We start from the raw sequence: 7,978 nt of genomic DNA on the forward strand, positions 1-7,978 counted from the left end.
ACTTGCATGGAAAATGAAATTGTTGTTAATGATTGCAATAAACATGCTCAAACTTCTGAGAATGCTATTTCTTATAAGCATGTTAATTTTTGTGGAATGCATAGACCCTGTGGAATTAATCAAATCAAAGATGAATATTGTATCCACCATATGAATGAAAAAACTAGAAAGTGGTCTAGGGCTCTAGATGATCTTGGTAAAAAAGTTTGTGCCCTCTATCCTTTTATTTGTGAACTTTGCCATAGAGCGGGTCATTTTAATTTTCAATGCTCCTCCAATGATAATTCGAACCCCATGAGTGCTGCAAATTTGTATTGTGATGATGAAATTACTCCTAATCAGCATGATGAACTTACTTTATTTTTGTGGTGTGAAGAGTTATCAAGAAAAATCTCTTTGTTACATATGACTGATCTTGATATTGATGATGTCCTGCATGGGTGTTTTTCTTATTGCATTGATAATTGCCATACAAATACTTACATACAAAACATTTTAGAAGATGACACCTTGCCAAAATATGATAGGACCGCCGTGTGTTTTGAACTTATTAATGAAAAGGAGGAATCCTCCCAAGTTTCTTCTATTGTTTCTGGAAATAAATCAGGTTATGTGGAGAAGCCTCCCTTCAAGCCTCTCCCTCCTGAAGAAGGGAACGAGAAGAAGGAAACGAAGAAGAAGAAGAAGAAGAAGAAGAAGAGGGGGAATAAAAAGAAAGAGGTAACGGCATATCCCCGCGTGTATGAGATAACGATAGGTAACCGCAAGTATGTTGCTCCTGATGATTATTATGATAATGAATCTGAGTACACTGATTTTCCTATGCCCTTTACCTACATTAGTGACCATGATTTTAAAGAGCACACTACTTTTGATATTGCAAATCTCTGGGAAACTAATTCTGAAAATGATAATGTTAATAATTGCCATAGTATCAGTACTATCCATGCTTCCTCCCATAATGATATAGAAAGCTCTAAGCTTGGGGATGAGGTGTTTGAAAATCCTTTTGCTACTGATCATTATATGTTTGATACATCTCCTTCTAGTAACAATGATGGTATGGTCACAGATGAACATACTATGAAAGATAACTATTCTACTTCTTATGATGACACTGTGCCTCCAATCTTTGATGATTATTATAAAGAATGCTTGATATAGGTTATAACTATCCTGATGAAACTTGTCATAGTTATGATTGGATTGCCAAAACCCATTCCCTTAGTATGCAACTTGTTTACCATGTTCAAATTCTTGATAATGATCCTGCTCCAATTACTATTAATGAGAAGAGTTTTTCTTATGCCAAAAATAATGATACTTTTATGCACATGAACCATGATAAGAATGTTTTAAGTGATGGATATATTGTGGATTTCATCAATGATGCTACTGAAAGTTATTATGAGAGAGGGAAACATGGTTGTATGCATCTTAATAATATTAAGTTTCCCCTCTTTATGTTGAGAATTTTGAAGTTGCGCCTGTATTGCCTTCTTATGCTTGTCACTTTGTTCTTCATGAATTTATTTGTGTACAAGATTCCTTTTCATAGGAAGTGGGTTAGGCTTAAATGCATTTTGAATTTGCTTCTTGATGCTCTCGTTTGCTTCAACTCTTATTTCTTGCGCGAGCATCATTAAAATTGCTGAGCCCATCTTAATGGCTATAAAGAATGAACTTCTTGGGAGATAACCCATGTCTTTATTTTGCTACTGTTTTGTTGTGTCTTGGAAGTTGTTACTACTGTAGCAACCTCTCCTTATCTTATTTTATTGCATTGTTGTGCCAAGTAAAGTCTTTGATAGCAAGGTTCATACTAGATTTGGATTATTGCGCAGAAACAGATTGCGTCTGTTACGAATTTGGGCAGGGTTCTCTGTAGGTAACTCAGAAAAATCTGCCAATTTACGTGCGTGATCCTCAGATATGTACGCAACTTTCATTCAATTTTAGCATTTTCATCTGAGCAAATCCAGTGCCTCTAAAAAATTCGTCTTTACGGACTGTTCTGTTTTGACAGATTCTGCCTTTTATTTCGCATTGCCTCTTTTGCTGTGTTGGATGGATTTCTTTGTTCCATTGACTTCCAGTAGCTTATGGCAATGTCCAGAAGTGTTAAGAATGATTGTGTCACCTCTGAACATGTGAATTTTTGATTATGCACTAACCCTCTAATGAGTTTGTTTCGAGTTTGGTGTGGAGGAAGTTTTCAAGGGTCAAGAGAGGAGGATGATATACTATGATCAAGAAGAGTGAAAAGTCTAAGCTTGGGGATGCCCCCGTGGTTCATCCCTGCATATTTCAAGAATACTCAAGCATCTAAGCTTGGGATGCCCAAGGCATCCCCTTCTTCATCAACAATCTATCAGGTTTCTTCTCTTGAAACTATATTTTTATTCGGTCACATTTTATGTACTTTGCTTGGAGCGTCTGTTTGATTTTATTTTTATTTTTGATTATGTTTGAATAAATTCATGCTTGTGTGGGAGAAATACACGCTCCGCTTTTTCATATGAACACTGGTATTCTTAGTTCTATCTTTAATGTTTATGGCGGAGTTCAAAACCGCTTCGTTAATTTCTATATGGTTGGAAACGGAAAATGATTTATGTGGTAATTGGTATAATGTCTTGAATAATTTGATACTTGGCAATTGTTGTGCTCATATAGATCATGTTTAAGCTCTTGCATCATGTACTTTGTACCCATTAATGAAGAACTACATAGAGCTTGTTAAAATTTGGTTTGCATGATTGGTCTCTAGAGTCTAAATATTTTCTGGGTTAAGGTGTTTGAACAACAAGGAAGACGATGTAAAGTCTTATAATGCTTACAATATGTTCATATGTGAGTCTTGCTGCACCGTTTTATACTTGAGTTTGCTTCAAACAACCTTGCTAGCCTAGCCTTGTATTGAGAGGAATTCTTCTCGTGCATCCAAATCCTTGAGCCAAAAACTATGCCATTTGTGTCCACCATACCTACCTACTACATGGTATTTCTCTGCCATTCCAAAGTAAATTACTTGAGTGCTACCTTTAAAATTTCATTCTTTATCTTTGCAATATATAGCTCATGGGAAAATAGCTTAAAAACTATTGTGGTATTTAATATGTTGCTATGTATATTATTTATTATAAGTTGCTTGTTGAGCGGTAACCATGTTTCTGGGGACGCCATCAACTTTTACCTTTGTTGAATATCATGTGAGTTCCTATGCATGTTCGTCTTGTCTGAAGTAAGGGCGATTTTCATGATCAAATGGTTTGAGTATGCATATTGTTAGAGAAGAACATTGGGCCGCTAACTAAAGCCATGAATCATGGTGGAAGTTTCAGTTTGGACACAAATCCTCAATCTCTTATGAGAATATTATCTGTTGTTGAAATGCTTATGCATTAAAGAGGAGTCCATTATCTGTTGTCTATGTTGTCCCGGTATGGATGTCTAAGTTGAGAATAATCAAAAGCGAGAAATCCAATGCGAACTTTCTCCTTTGACCTTTGTACAGGCGGCATAGAGGTACCCCTTTGTGACACTTGGTTGAAACATATGCTATGCAATGATAATGCATGTTAATCTAAGCTAATTAGGACAAGGTGCGAGCACTATTGCTATTCTATGCATGAGGCTTGCAACTTATAGGATATCTTATACATAACGCATATGCTTTATTACTACCGTTGACAAAATTGTTTCTATGTTTTCAAAATGAAAAGCTCTAGCACAAAAATAGTAATCCATACTTCCCTCTGCGAAGGGCCATTCTTTTACTTTATTGTTGAGTCAGTTTACCTATTCCTTCTATCTTAGAAGCAAACACTTGTGTCAACTGTGCATTGATTCTTACATGTTTACCTATTGCACTCGTTATATTGCTTTATGTTGATAACTGATGTTACAAGTTGAAAGCAATTGCTGAAACTTAATCATCCTTTGTGTTGCTTCAATACCTTCTACTTTGAATCTATTGCTTTATGAGTAACTCTTATGCAAGTCCTATTGATGCTTGTCTTGAAAGTATTATTCATGAAAAGTCTTTGCTATATGATTCATTTGTTTACTCATTGTCTTCATCATTGCTTCGAATCGCTGCATTCATCTCATATGCTTTACAATACTATGATCAAGATTATGTAAGTAGCATGTCACTACAGAAATTATTCTTTTTATCGTTTACCTACTCGAGGACGAGTAGGAACTAAGCTTGGGGATGCTTGATACGTCTCCAACGTATCTATAATTTCTGATGTTACATGCTTGTTTTATGACAATACCTACATGTTTTGTTCACACTTTATATCGTTTTGATGCGTTTTCCGGAACTAACCTATTGACGAGATGCCGAAGGGCCAGTTGCTGTTTTCTGTTGTTTTTGGTTCCAGAAAGGCTGTTCGGGCAATATTCTCGGAATTTGACGAAACGAAGACCCAACATCTTATTTTTCCCGGAACCTTCCAGAAAGTCAAAGGGGCACCAGAGGGGAGCCCTGGGGGGCCCACACGTGTGGGCGGCGCGGCCCAAGGGGGGCGCCCCCCTAGTGTGAGGAGGCCCCGTGGCCCCTCCGACTCCGACTCTTCGCCTATTTAAGCCGTCCTGACCTAAAACATCGATACCGATTGACGAAACTCCAGAAAGACTCCAGGGACGCCACCACCATCGTGAAACTCCAATTCGGGGGACAGAAGTCTCTATTCCGGCACCCTGCCGGGACGGGGAATTGCCCCCGGAGTCATCTCCATCGACACCACCGCCATCTCCATCGCCATCGCTGTCTCCCATGATGAGGAGGGAGTAGTTCTCCCCCGGGGCTGAGGGCTCTACCGGTAGCTATGTGGTTAATCTCTCTCTCATGTACCCCAATACAATGATCTCATGAATTGCCTTGCATAATTGAGATCCATATGATGAGCATTGTATCACTATTAGTCTATGTGCTACTCTTGTGATGTTATTAAAGTATTTTATTCCTCCTTCACGGTGTAATGGTGACGAGTGTGTGCATCGTGTAGTACTTGGCGTAGGTTATGATCATAATCTCTTGTAGGTTATGGAGTTAATTATTACTATGATAGTATTGATGTGATTTATTCCCCCTTCATAGTGTGAAGGTGACGGTGTATATGCTATGTTAGTTCTCGGTCTAAATTGCAGTGATCTATTATGCTCTAAAGGTTACTTAAATATGAAAACCGAATGTTGTGGCGCTTGTTAACTCCGGCTTGAGGGAGCTCTTGTAGCCCTACACAATGAATGGTGTTTGTTATCAAACAAGAGTATGTGTAGCACAAGTGAGGAGAAGTTATTTATTTATTATGTGATCAATGTTGAGAGTGTCCACTAGTGAAAGTAGGATCCCTAGGCCTTGTTTCCAATACTGCAAACACCGCTTACTTACTGTTCTACTGCATGTTTACTCGCTGCCATATTTTATTCAGATTGCTATTACCACTCATACACATCCATACTACTTGCATTTTACTATCTCTTCACCGAACTAGTGCACCTATACATCTGACAAGTGTATTAGGTGTGTTGGGGACACAAGAGACTTCTTGTATCGTGATTGCAGGGTTGCTTGAGAGGGATATCTTTGACCTCTTCCTCCCCGAGTTCGATAAACCTTGGGTGATCCACTTAAGGGAAACTTGCTGCTGTTCTACAAACCTCTGCTCTTGGAGGCCCAACACTGTCTACAGGAATAGAAGCGTGCGTAGACATCAGGGACCGCCAGCTATTCCATTACACGGGGCGCGAAGACAACATGCGCGCCTCCAAGGACAACCTCTCCGCCGACGCCTTGGACAAACGCCTCCGGGTGCTAATCAAGATTCCGCGTGAGCTGAAGATCCATGTGTGCAATATGGATATTCACAGCAATGGCTCCGGGACCGCGGTAAGTTTTCATGACTCAACTATTGATTCTCTTTAAGCTTTCTTGTTGAATTCGTCTGAACGTTTCCTGGGTAACTTAGCTCGAGGATCTCGAAGAGAAAGACCTCGGTACTCTCTTCCGAGTACCCCAGACAGGCAACACCGATCCGGAGGCCACATCCGAGGCGAAGGCTCCCGAGATTCCGGGTTCCTCCAAGAGGAAAAGGACTTCCTCCTCCGGTCCTGCTGCCAAACGTGCCCACGAAGTGCCTAGCACTGCGGAAACCCGGAAGGCAGAGGCAGAAAAGAAACGCCTCAAGCTTATCGACACCAGCAACCGTGCTCAGCCCAACATTCAGCGATTTTTTATACCAACTCGGTAAGCGTCTGATTTCCGTCATAAGATCTTGTTGCTGCTGTGAATCAACATACACTAACTGTTATGCCTCTTTTTCTTACATTGCAACAAAAGCTCCGGAAGCCAAGCCCCCAAGATTACCAAGAAAAGGGTGAAACCCTTTCCGGCTTCTGTGCCCGTCACACCGGAAGTAGAGGTTCCGCCCAAGGCCACCTCAACCGCCAAGCCGGATCCGAAGGACGTCATCAATCTTGATGATCTCCCGGAAGATCCAACTGTCGAATCCGACAAGGGCGATTCCGGCAAGGGCGCCTCCTCATCCGCGCCTCCGCCTGAGCAGCCCACTGCTACCTCGACTGACGCTCCGACTGACCAAGTCGAGAGAAAACTCACCTTGAGCGGCGCCACTGGAACGCCCCAAAGTCACCCTCACTTCTTTCCGATTTTGCAAAAGGTCCCCCTCTCACAGCGCCACGCGAAGATCTCCGCTATGATGGATCAGGTGTGGGGGCCTGCAAACACGGAAGAGCAAGAGCTGACCGAGCTTGAGAGCGGCATCAAAGCTTTTTTCGCCAAGCACAAGAATGTGCGTCAGGTAACACCAGCCCCCAGACATTGGTTAATGCATTTTTTCCGAGTAACATGTATGAGCCAATGTCTTAAACTTGTAGATTGTAGCGGAAAATCAAAATGTTCACATGCTAAAGATTTGAACTTCCGTCCAGCCCCCAAAAGTTTGAATTTCCGTCTAATCTTTAAACTGCTTTCACAGAACACGCGGAAGCTGCATGATGACTTACGCACCCATGTGCTGGAGCAGAAGAAAGAGATTGAACTGCTTCAAACCAGGGACGCGGATAGTCAGAAAGCCATCGCACAACTGGAGACCCGCCTCAAGGGTTATGAAGGTAATAACTCCGAGTGAGCCCCCAGGATCGTCAATGTAACTATATTATCTGAACTAACTATGTTGTTGTATTTCCGAGTCGCAGAAGAATTTGCCAAGCGCCCCACCATCGACGCCCTTGCCGCCAAGGTCAAAGTTCTTGAGGCGGAAAATGAATCCCTCAAGAAGTTCCTGAAGGAATCCTCCGAGGAGGAAACCAAGAAGAAGAAAGAACTCTTAGAAAAACATACCCAGGAACTGTCGGATCTCGCTGAAAAACTCAAGAAGAGCCAGCAAAGGATCCAGGCCTTGGCAGCCAAGAACAAGAATTACGAGGCGGAGGCGGAGGCTATTGACAAATTGATCTTCCGTAAGGACCTCTTTGTGCTTCTTTGTGACTCCGACTTCCTCAGATCTTTGCTTTTGTTCGCGGAAAAAACTAATCACGTTTTTCACAGCGACCCTTGGTTTTGAGTGGACAAAGGATGCCACCCTCAAAAGGACTGAAGCGTATGAAGAGGCGCAGAGCTCCATTGATAACCTCTTCGAGGCATGTCATGGGGTCGCCAAATCGCTGTCCCTGAAGAGAGCCGGAACCACGGTGATCGACACCATGACCAAGCTGATCAAGTAGGTGCCGGAACTCATCAAGGATTGGCAGGAGTCTTCCGCCCGCGGAGTTGCTTCCCTTGTGTTGGCGACGTGCAAAGCACACTTTCCAACTATGAACTTTGTTGATGTTGCACGCGGAGCCCCCAAGGGCACCAACATGAGGATCCTTCTCGCGGAGACCCGAGGGTATGACCGGATATTTGTCGGACGAGTGAACCACTCGTTCTGGTACAACAAGCACG

This window comes from Lolium rigidum, chromosome 6, assembly GCF_022539505.1.
Source record: "Lolium rigidum isolate FL_2022 chromosome 6, APGP_CSIRO_Lrig_0.1, whole genome shotgun sequence".
Classification (NCBI taxonomy): Eukaryota; Viridiplantae; Streptophyta; class Magnoliopsida; order Poales; family Poaceae; genus Lolium; species Lolium rigidum.